This window comes from Orycteropus afer, unplaced genomic scaffold, assembly GCF_000298275.1.
Source record: "Orycteropus afer afer isolate SDZICR_OR568_19922 unplaced genomic scaffold, OryAfe1.0 scaffold03529, whole genome shotgun sequence".
Classification (NCBI taxonomy): domain Eukaryota; kingdom Metazoa; phylum Chordata; class Mammalia; order Tubulidentata; family Orycteropodidae; genus Orycteropus; species Orycteropus afer.
In genome coordinates, this window is record NW_006925116.1 from 6,888 (window position 1) to 15,029 (window position 8,142).

General features: G+C 37.5%; 1 pseudogene; it reads left to right on the plus strand.

Moving 5' to 3' along the window:
- Positions 1-362, plus strand: part of LOC122152112 — a 5,357-nt pseudogene extending 4,995 nt beyond the window's left edge.
- The last annotated feature ends 7,780 nt before the right edge of the window (positions 363-8,142 follow it).

Here is an 8,142-nt window from a genome sequence, read left to right on the forward strand (position 1 = left end):
AAGGATGTCATGCTTGGTAGGGTGGAGGGTCGATGAAAGAAGGGGAGGCCTTCAATGAGATGGATTGATACGGTGGCTGCGATGATGGGATCAAGTATAGCAGGGATTGTGGGGCTGGCGCGGGATTGGGCAGTGTTTCGTTCTGCTGTGCGTGGGGTCGCTATGAGTCGGAAACGACTGGACGGCACTTAACAACAACAACAAATAGTATCATCTTTTGGGTCTACTTCCAGCCTCCTTCCCAGAACTCTCAGGATCAGGATATGGTGGTTGCAGTGGTGTACAAAACCATTGGATCAATGGCAAACCTTTATATCAGCCTTCACAATAAGGATGTCAAGGGTGCACTTGCAGGCTGCTTGGTTAGGGGAAGGTAGATTAGCCTGATTAGCCTACAGGCCATATTAGATAGCTGAGGACAAGAGTGGGAGGATTTTGAGCATGACTGGTTTGGGGCCATGAAGAATAAGGGGTGGATAGGAAAACCTAAAGAACTCCAGGTTTTGCCCTTGGTGATAAAGAGCTTTGAACTTAGATTATAAGCTTGATGAGGGCAAGGGCTATGTTATGTACTTATCTATGTCTCATAGCAGGTAGACAAAAAGATGGTACAAATACCCGTGAGTACTGTTGACAGCTGGAATCTTTTTGCTGGATATGTTGATGCTTGTACAGCATTGATAAAAAAAGTTATCTTTTTATCTACCATCAAAGTTGTACATTTTTATGGTGGTAAAATACACATAAAATTACCATTAATGACGTTTAGTGCATTCACAATGTTGTGCAATCATCATCACCATCTAGTCCAGAACAGTCCTATTCCAAAAAGAATCTTCATAACCATTAGGCAGTTATTACCATTTCCCTTGCCTCATCCTGGCATCCACTACTTTGTTTTCTGTATCTATAGGTTCACATATTCTGAATATTTCATATGATTGAAATAGCATAATAGGTTGTCTTTTGTTATTGGAATCTTTCATCTCACACAATGCTTTCAAGGTTAATGCATGTTGTAGCATATATTAGTACTTCATTTCCTTTAATGGCAGAACAATATCCCATTATTTGGATATACCGCATTTTGTTTAACCATTCACCAGTTGATGGACATTTAGATTGTTTCTATCTTTTCATTATTATAAACAGTGCTGTATGAACATTTAGGAGCTCTGATGGCATAGTCCCTAAGGCATTTGACCCACCAGCCACTCCTTGGAAGGAAGATTGGGTAATCTACTTCCATAGTGATACTGCCTTGGAAACCCAAGGAGGGTTCACTATGAGTTGGATCCTACGATGGCAGTGAGTTTTTTTTTTTTCCCCTGATGGGGGAGGGGGTATGAACATTTGTGTACACGTTTTTGCTTGAACATCTGTTTCCAATTCTTTTGGGCATATGCCTAGGGGTGAAATTGTTGTATCATTTAGAATACTCTGTTTAACTTTTTTGAGGTACTGCCAAACTGTCTTCCACAGTAGCTATACCATTTGACATTCCCACCAGCAATGCACAAAAGCTTCAATTTCTCTATATCCTTGCCAACACTTGTTGTTTTCTTTATTATTTTTATAGGCATTCTGATAGGTAAAGAAGTTTTTGATTATGGCTTTGGCTTACATTTCTGTAATGATTAATGATGTTGAGCATCTTGTCCTGTATTTACTGGCCATCTTTATATTTTCTTTGAAGAAATGTCTATTCAAGTCCCTTGCTCATTCTAAAATTATGTTTTGTGTCTTTTTGTTGTCAAGTTGTGAAAATTCTTCATATATTCTGGATACTAGATCTTTATCAGATACAGATCTGCCAACTTTTTTTTTTCTATTCTTTTAGTTGTCTTTTCACATTCATACATACATGGACCATAACTTTTAATCCATTCTACTGATATCTGCCTTTTAATTGGAGAGTTTAATCCATTTACATCAAAACTAATTACCATAAGGAAAGGCTTGCTTTTTCCTATTTCTTTTTTATATGTCTTATATGTTTGTTTTTCAATTCTACTATGACCTCCTTTTGTTTTTAATTAATTATTTTCTAGTATACTATTTAATTGCCTTCTTACTACATCTCCTATATATTTTTCAGTGTTTGCCTTTAGTATTATAATTGATATCTTAAATTTATAGCAAGCTAATTTGAGTGAATACTAAATTTGTTTCAGTAGTATATAAAAACTTTGCTACTATACAGTTTCAATTGCCTGTTACAATGTTATTGTCACAAATTACATCTCTATATGTTATGTGTTCATTGGTATAGATTTGTGATTTTTGTTTCAATCATTTATAAGTTATGTCTTAAAGGAAAAAGAGGAGACACAAACCATAAACTCAACAATTCAAGCATTTATATTTACTTAGGTTGTTACCTTTACCAGTGTTCTTTATTTCTTCATATGGCTTTGACTTATTATCTGCTGACATTTCATTTCAGCCTGAAAAGCTGAAGATCAGGTCTACCTGGAAGTCCCTTAGTCCTCCCCACTCCCCCACCAATACACAACTGGGAATATTTTAATTTCTCCTTCATTTGGAGGGAGACTTTTGACTGATACAGATTTAATCATGGAACTCACCTTCATCTTCCTATGTGTTGCTATTCTAGTGATACTTTGAGGTTCAAAAATCTATCTCATTCAGAATTTTTTTTATGCCACTAATTGAAATCTGTTGTGGTTTCATACTAAATTAACTTATCCAAGTTGGAGCTACATTTTCAGAAAGACAGAGAGCCTTAAAGAAGGTAATAGAGTAGCTTATCTCGGTCATGTTTGAGGTGTAATCAGGTTTAGCTATGTGTTTATTATAGTATTCGTTCAATGAAAGGCATTTAATCTTAGATATTGTGATATGCACTATGGATATGACAAAAATATGACACACTCTCTGTCCTTAAGCTTACCATTTAGTGGTGGAGGCACAAATTTAAGTGCTTTACAGTAGTATGACAGGTGCTATGATAGAGGTACTTGTTACATCTATAAAGAGTACTTAGTTCCCATGTGGATGATAAGGAGTTTTCTTAAGAGATGACTAGGAGTTTTCAAAAGAATTGCCTCATAAATAAAGAAGAGAGCAAGAAAATTCTCAGATGACAGAGGAACAGAGAGAGAGGGAGAGAGAATATATCCAGGTTTTCAGGTAGCATGACTCATATTTTGAAGCATTTTCTAAATCACAACGAAGAATATGGACTTTGTTTTGAAGACAATGAGTACCAATGGAAGGGAATCAGGAAAGAGGTGGAGATATAATTAGATTTATAATTAAAAAAAAAAAACTGAAGTGTGCAGAAAAAAATTAGAAGCAATTTCATGAGATATACAGGATAGAAAGAAGATATATTAAATTGCATATTTAGTTTAAACCAGTTCAGGACCAGCTTTGGTGAAAAGATGTAAATAGCCCTGGATCTCAATAATGTGTTTATAAGCATGTGGAACTAGTTCCAGGTAGTAGGGATACAAGGATGTAGGTTAGTTGCCCTTGACACTATACAAGGCTCTTTTATGAGTTTTCTGCATAGTCAGTCACACCTGGATGACAGAATTGAAACACCACATCCTCATATTCTGGTCTTAGTTTGTGATCTAGTCTGAGGTCTTAGGTGCTGGCATCAGGAGGATTAATGATACTATCTTATCTATTATTGTATATGTGTGGAAAATGATGATTGAATATCAACTCCTTAGTAATGCAATCATCAGGGGTGGGGTGGGGGAGCAAAATCCCCAAATGTCAAGTCAATGGACACAAGAGGAAAGTAACAATCATATCTAAAGCAGAGGTGTACAATAAGAGACAGCCAGATAAACTGCATTTTGGGGCAGCAGAAATAAGTAATTTATGATTAAGTCTCTCAAGTAATATAAGGAGAGAAAACTTTCTGAGAAACTTGCAGTGAATCAATGGTTACCAGGGGCAGAATGGAGGGGGAAAAGGTGTGTTAAAATAATAGAAAAATCACATTGATGAAGGGAAAGGTTGAGCAGCCAATTATTGTAATTGATTTTAGTAAGTTGCACACTTGGCAAAAGTTGTGTAATAGATATATTTACAAAAATGTCAAAGGGGGAAAGAGAGAGACAGAGACAGAGAGACACACACACAGGTGAGGCTGCTTACGTACAACCCAAAACCTCACGGAATTTGGTTCCTTGGTTCGGAGGTGTAAGGACATGATTTCACAGGATATCCCAGTTAATTGGCCTAATAACATGTTTAGTCTTTCTGTTCTATCTTCTCACTCATTGCATAGTGCTTCAGGTGCTTTCAAGAAGGCATCAAAGGGAGTATAATTGTTCTCTATTTGCCTAGAACAACAGAGGAAGAATGAGCCAGGAATAAGAGTGGATATGGAATATGTGGCTAATTGTCTCCATGAACAACTGTCTCCTTTGCCATGAGACCAGAAGGACTGGATGGTATTTGGCTACCATTACTGAACATTTTAATAAAAGATTGTGTAGAAGAATCCTGATCAAAATGGGGGAAATGCAGAATAAAAATTCAAATTCTTGTGGACTTCAGACTTCCCGGAGTTATGCGGGTTGGATGAATCTCTGAAATTATTTTCCAGAGATAATCTTTAAACCTTAAATCAAAAATATTCCTTAAAATCTTCATAAAACCAGTTTAGCTGAACTAGTAAAAAACATCTGCCTTGAGCATTATACTCTTTTAAAAAGATTTATACGGGATCAAATCGACAACAGCAACTCAAAAGATTATATAGAAAACTTACAGAGCAGTGAGTTTGGATTAGTAGGGTGGGACAACTCAGAAAACAAAGGTGAGAATGTTTGTACACTCAAAGAATATAATCAGTCACTGAATTGCACGTGTAGAAATGGTTGAATATGTGCATGTTTTGCCATGTTTATTCTCACCAATTATAAGAATTTTTTTTTTTTTTTTTAACAGCAGTTGGGCAGGGAGAAAGCTAGGCAGGCATGAATGCATAGGTGAGAAAGCACAGGAAGAGGTAACTACAGGAAGGAGATGAGAGGAGAGCTGTTACATTGTGAGGATTGTAATCAGTGTTGGGAAACAAAATGTGTATGAGTGGTTAAATGTAAAACAAGTCTTGCTTGTAAAATTGCACCCAAATCAGAATAAAAAGTTTAAAAAGAAGAAGAAGGAGAAAAGGAAGAGAAGGAGGAGGAGGAGGAGGAGGAGGAGGAGGAGGAGAAGAAATTAGCAGTGAAACACGGAGGCCACGGTGGAGCTGTCCATGGTTCTGAGCCACAGCGACCATGCTGTTCTCACTTGAAGCAATCCTTTCAAAGATAATTGTATACGTTTTGGGTCAGAATTATAACTCATCTTGGCACATATTCTGAAAAATGTGTATGCTAAAGAATTGACCTCAACATGCGTATTAGTATCCACAGAGTCTTGTAGCTTTACCTTCATTTCACTGGCCTGTTTGAATCCAAATCCTGTGCCATTTACCCAAGGCCAGACTTCTGCTCACATGAGAGCAAGCCACTCCTGATACAGATCACTTCAGTAGCATTTCCCTCTTTCCCCTTTGTATATAACTGATCTTGACCCAATAGGGGTCAAGGGGCAATAGGGGGAGAATGGTGTGAGTGTAGAGCTGAGGCTAATAGCCTCCAGGGAAATCTTTAAACAGAAACCTTTAGTATGGAGATTAACACGTCCCATGCCTCAGAGACTCTATCAGCATGGCTCCAAAAAGCCTCTCGCCCACCCTTGAAGGCTCCGACAGCTCTTACAGGGAGTATGCACATATCAAAGAGATCCGCCCAGCCCCAAAGAATCTCTCACTCACCTTTGAAACCGGAGGATTCCAACCCGCCCCCAACTTCCCAAACCCCTGTCCTAAAAAGCAATTATCTACTCTACCCTACATTCTTCTATAAATATGTTATAATGAAAGAGCACGGGGTCTTTTGCTCAAGCCACTGATTTGGTGAGAGCAAGGACCCTAACTTAAGTTAGCTAATAAACTTTCCTTTTGCTTTTGCTTTGTCGTGTGTTGGCAAATTCCTCGCGCCGAACAACTCCTTCATAAGCTGGGCTCAACATTAGCAGTGGAACAAATGGAAGCACAGAGAGTTTGATGTGAGATGAGAGGCAGTGGTCCATGTTTTTAAAGCCTACTTCCAGAGGGTACAGTTACAGAGATAATGGCTAATTTGGCATATACTACGAGGTGATGGCAATTTCAAAACTAAAACATTGTCAGAAACCTGGGAAATTTACCCTATGTCGCTAGAGCAGAAAGACAGGCAATGTTCTTCAAACAGCAGGACATTGAATTTCCATGTGGAATACAGTCTTGTCTCTTGGGAAGCATTGGAATCAGATAGATTTGCTGAATGAGTTTTAGCTTATCTTCACAAATTTGGGGGATTCATGAGAGAACCTACTCCTTTTTATATTGTCAGTCACCCACCTGTAAAGTAGGGCAAATAAAACTGTCATTTGGCACTGTATTTCTTCCATGACACTTGTAATCATGTTTTAACATTTATCCTGGCCAGACTGGAAGCTCCACTAGGGGGAAAATCTCATCTTTTTCATCATTGTATCCTTAATGCTCAACAGAGTACCTTACACATAGCTGGTAATCAACTAAAAAAAAAAAAAAAATAGGTAAAGGAATTAATTGCCTTGTCCAGAGTTTCAAAGTAAGTAGGTTCTTTGAGTTCCCCTTTTGTTATTCTCTTCATTGTATCTTGAGCATTAGTGCGTTGAATAGTAGCCAATTACTAACTAATCCTTTTTGCTTAACAAGAATAGATTCCTTTGTCAATTACTGAGGGAAATATTGTACAATTGAAGAAATATGGTTTTAAAATCCTTATTACACTGTAACATTCCTCAGAGCCTTTCTATCCCCAAGGAATGGCATCTCCTTTTCCTCTTGGTCAATTTACAACATGTTCTTAGCCAACTCTTCTTATTCATCCTTATCCTTCATAGCCCTGATGGACATCACTCACTCTACTTTGTCTGCCCTGAGCTTCTCTCTGACTGCTTTGACTACAGGGCTGCAGGGAAAACAATCTAGTGTCTTCAGCATCAAGAGTGTGGACCAGAGGTCTCTAACTTCCTCATGATTACCATCATTGCTATGCCCCATAGTCTCCATAGGAAGGACTAAGAGGTGAAGGGAATTGTCCTCTATCCTTCCAGTTTCCAGGGATTTGAGTCAAAGGTTTAACACAATGAGGGTCAATTTTAAATTACTCTTTTATAAATCATCTGAAGCAGTAGTTATCAAACTTGAGAAATATGCATATTCCTTTAAAAGAAAAAAAATTCCATGAACCTTCTGATTTAACATGTTTGTGTATAATGCTAATAGACTATGTATGAACAGAAAACTGTAAGTTTTAATGTGTCTATAAACCCATTCAATATTAAAACTATAATACCAAACCAAAATCCAAACTCACTGCTGTAGAGTCAGATCCAACTCATAGTGACCCCTCCTTGGGTTTCTGAGGCAGTATCACTATAGAAGTAAATTACCCAACCTTCCTTCCGAGGAGTGGCTGGTGGGTTTGAACCACCAGCCTTCTGGTTAGCAGTCAAATGCCTTAGGCACTAGGCCACCAGAACTCATTACAAATTAAATTAAGGCAGAAAATTGTGGACACATTTAAAAATAGTATACTAAGTTATATGACAGATGATGATGCTTAATTGAAACTAAAGCAGATTACACACACACACACATTTGTGTGTGCTTAAATGCATTTGTGTATTTAAATTATTTCAAGGTTTTTTTCCTAGTTTCAGATAATAAAGCTAAGTGTTCCCCCAAAACTTTTCTTTTTTTAATCAAATTAAGTTTATTCATATTCTTGTATAAATTTTATTGTGATTTGGGTAAAACTTTACAGAGCAAATTGGTTTTCCATTCAACGATTCATATGCATTTTGTTTTGTGACATTGATTGCAAGCCCCACAGTGTAACAGCACTCTTCCCACATCCTCTCTGTGTTTACCATTTCCCCTCTGCCTTCTTTCCCATCTTCTCCTGCCATCTGAGCTTTATGCCAAGGCAAATGCTGCCCTTTTGATATTGATGATTGATTGTTCTAATGAATACATTACCTCCCTGAAGTTATTATTCACTTTATAGGCCTGTA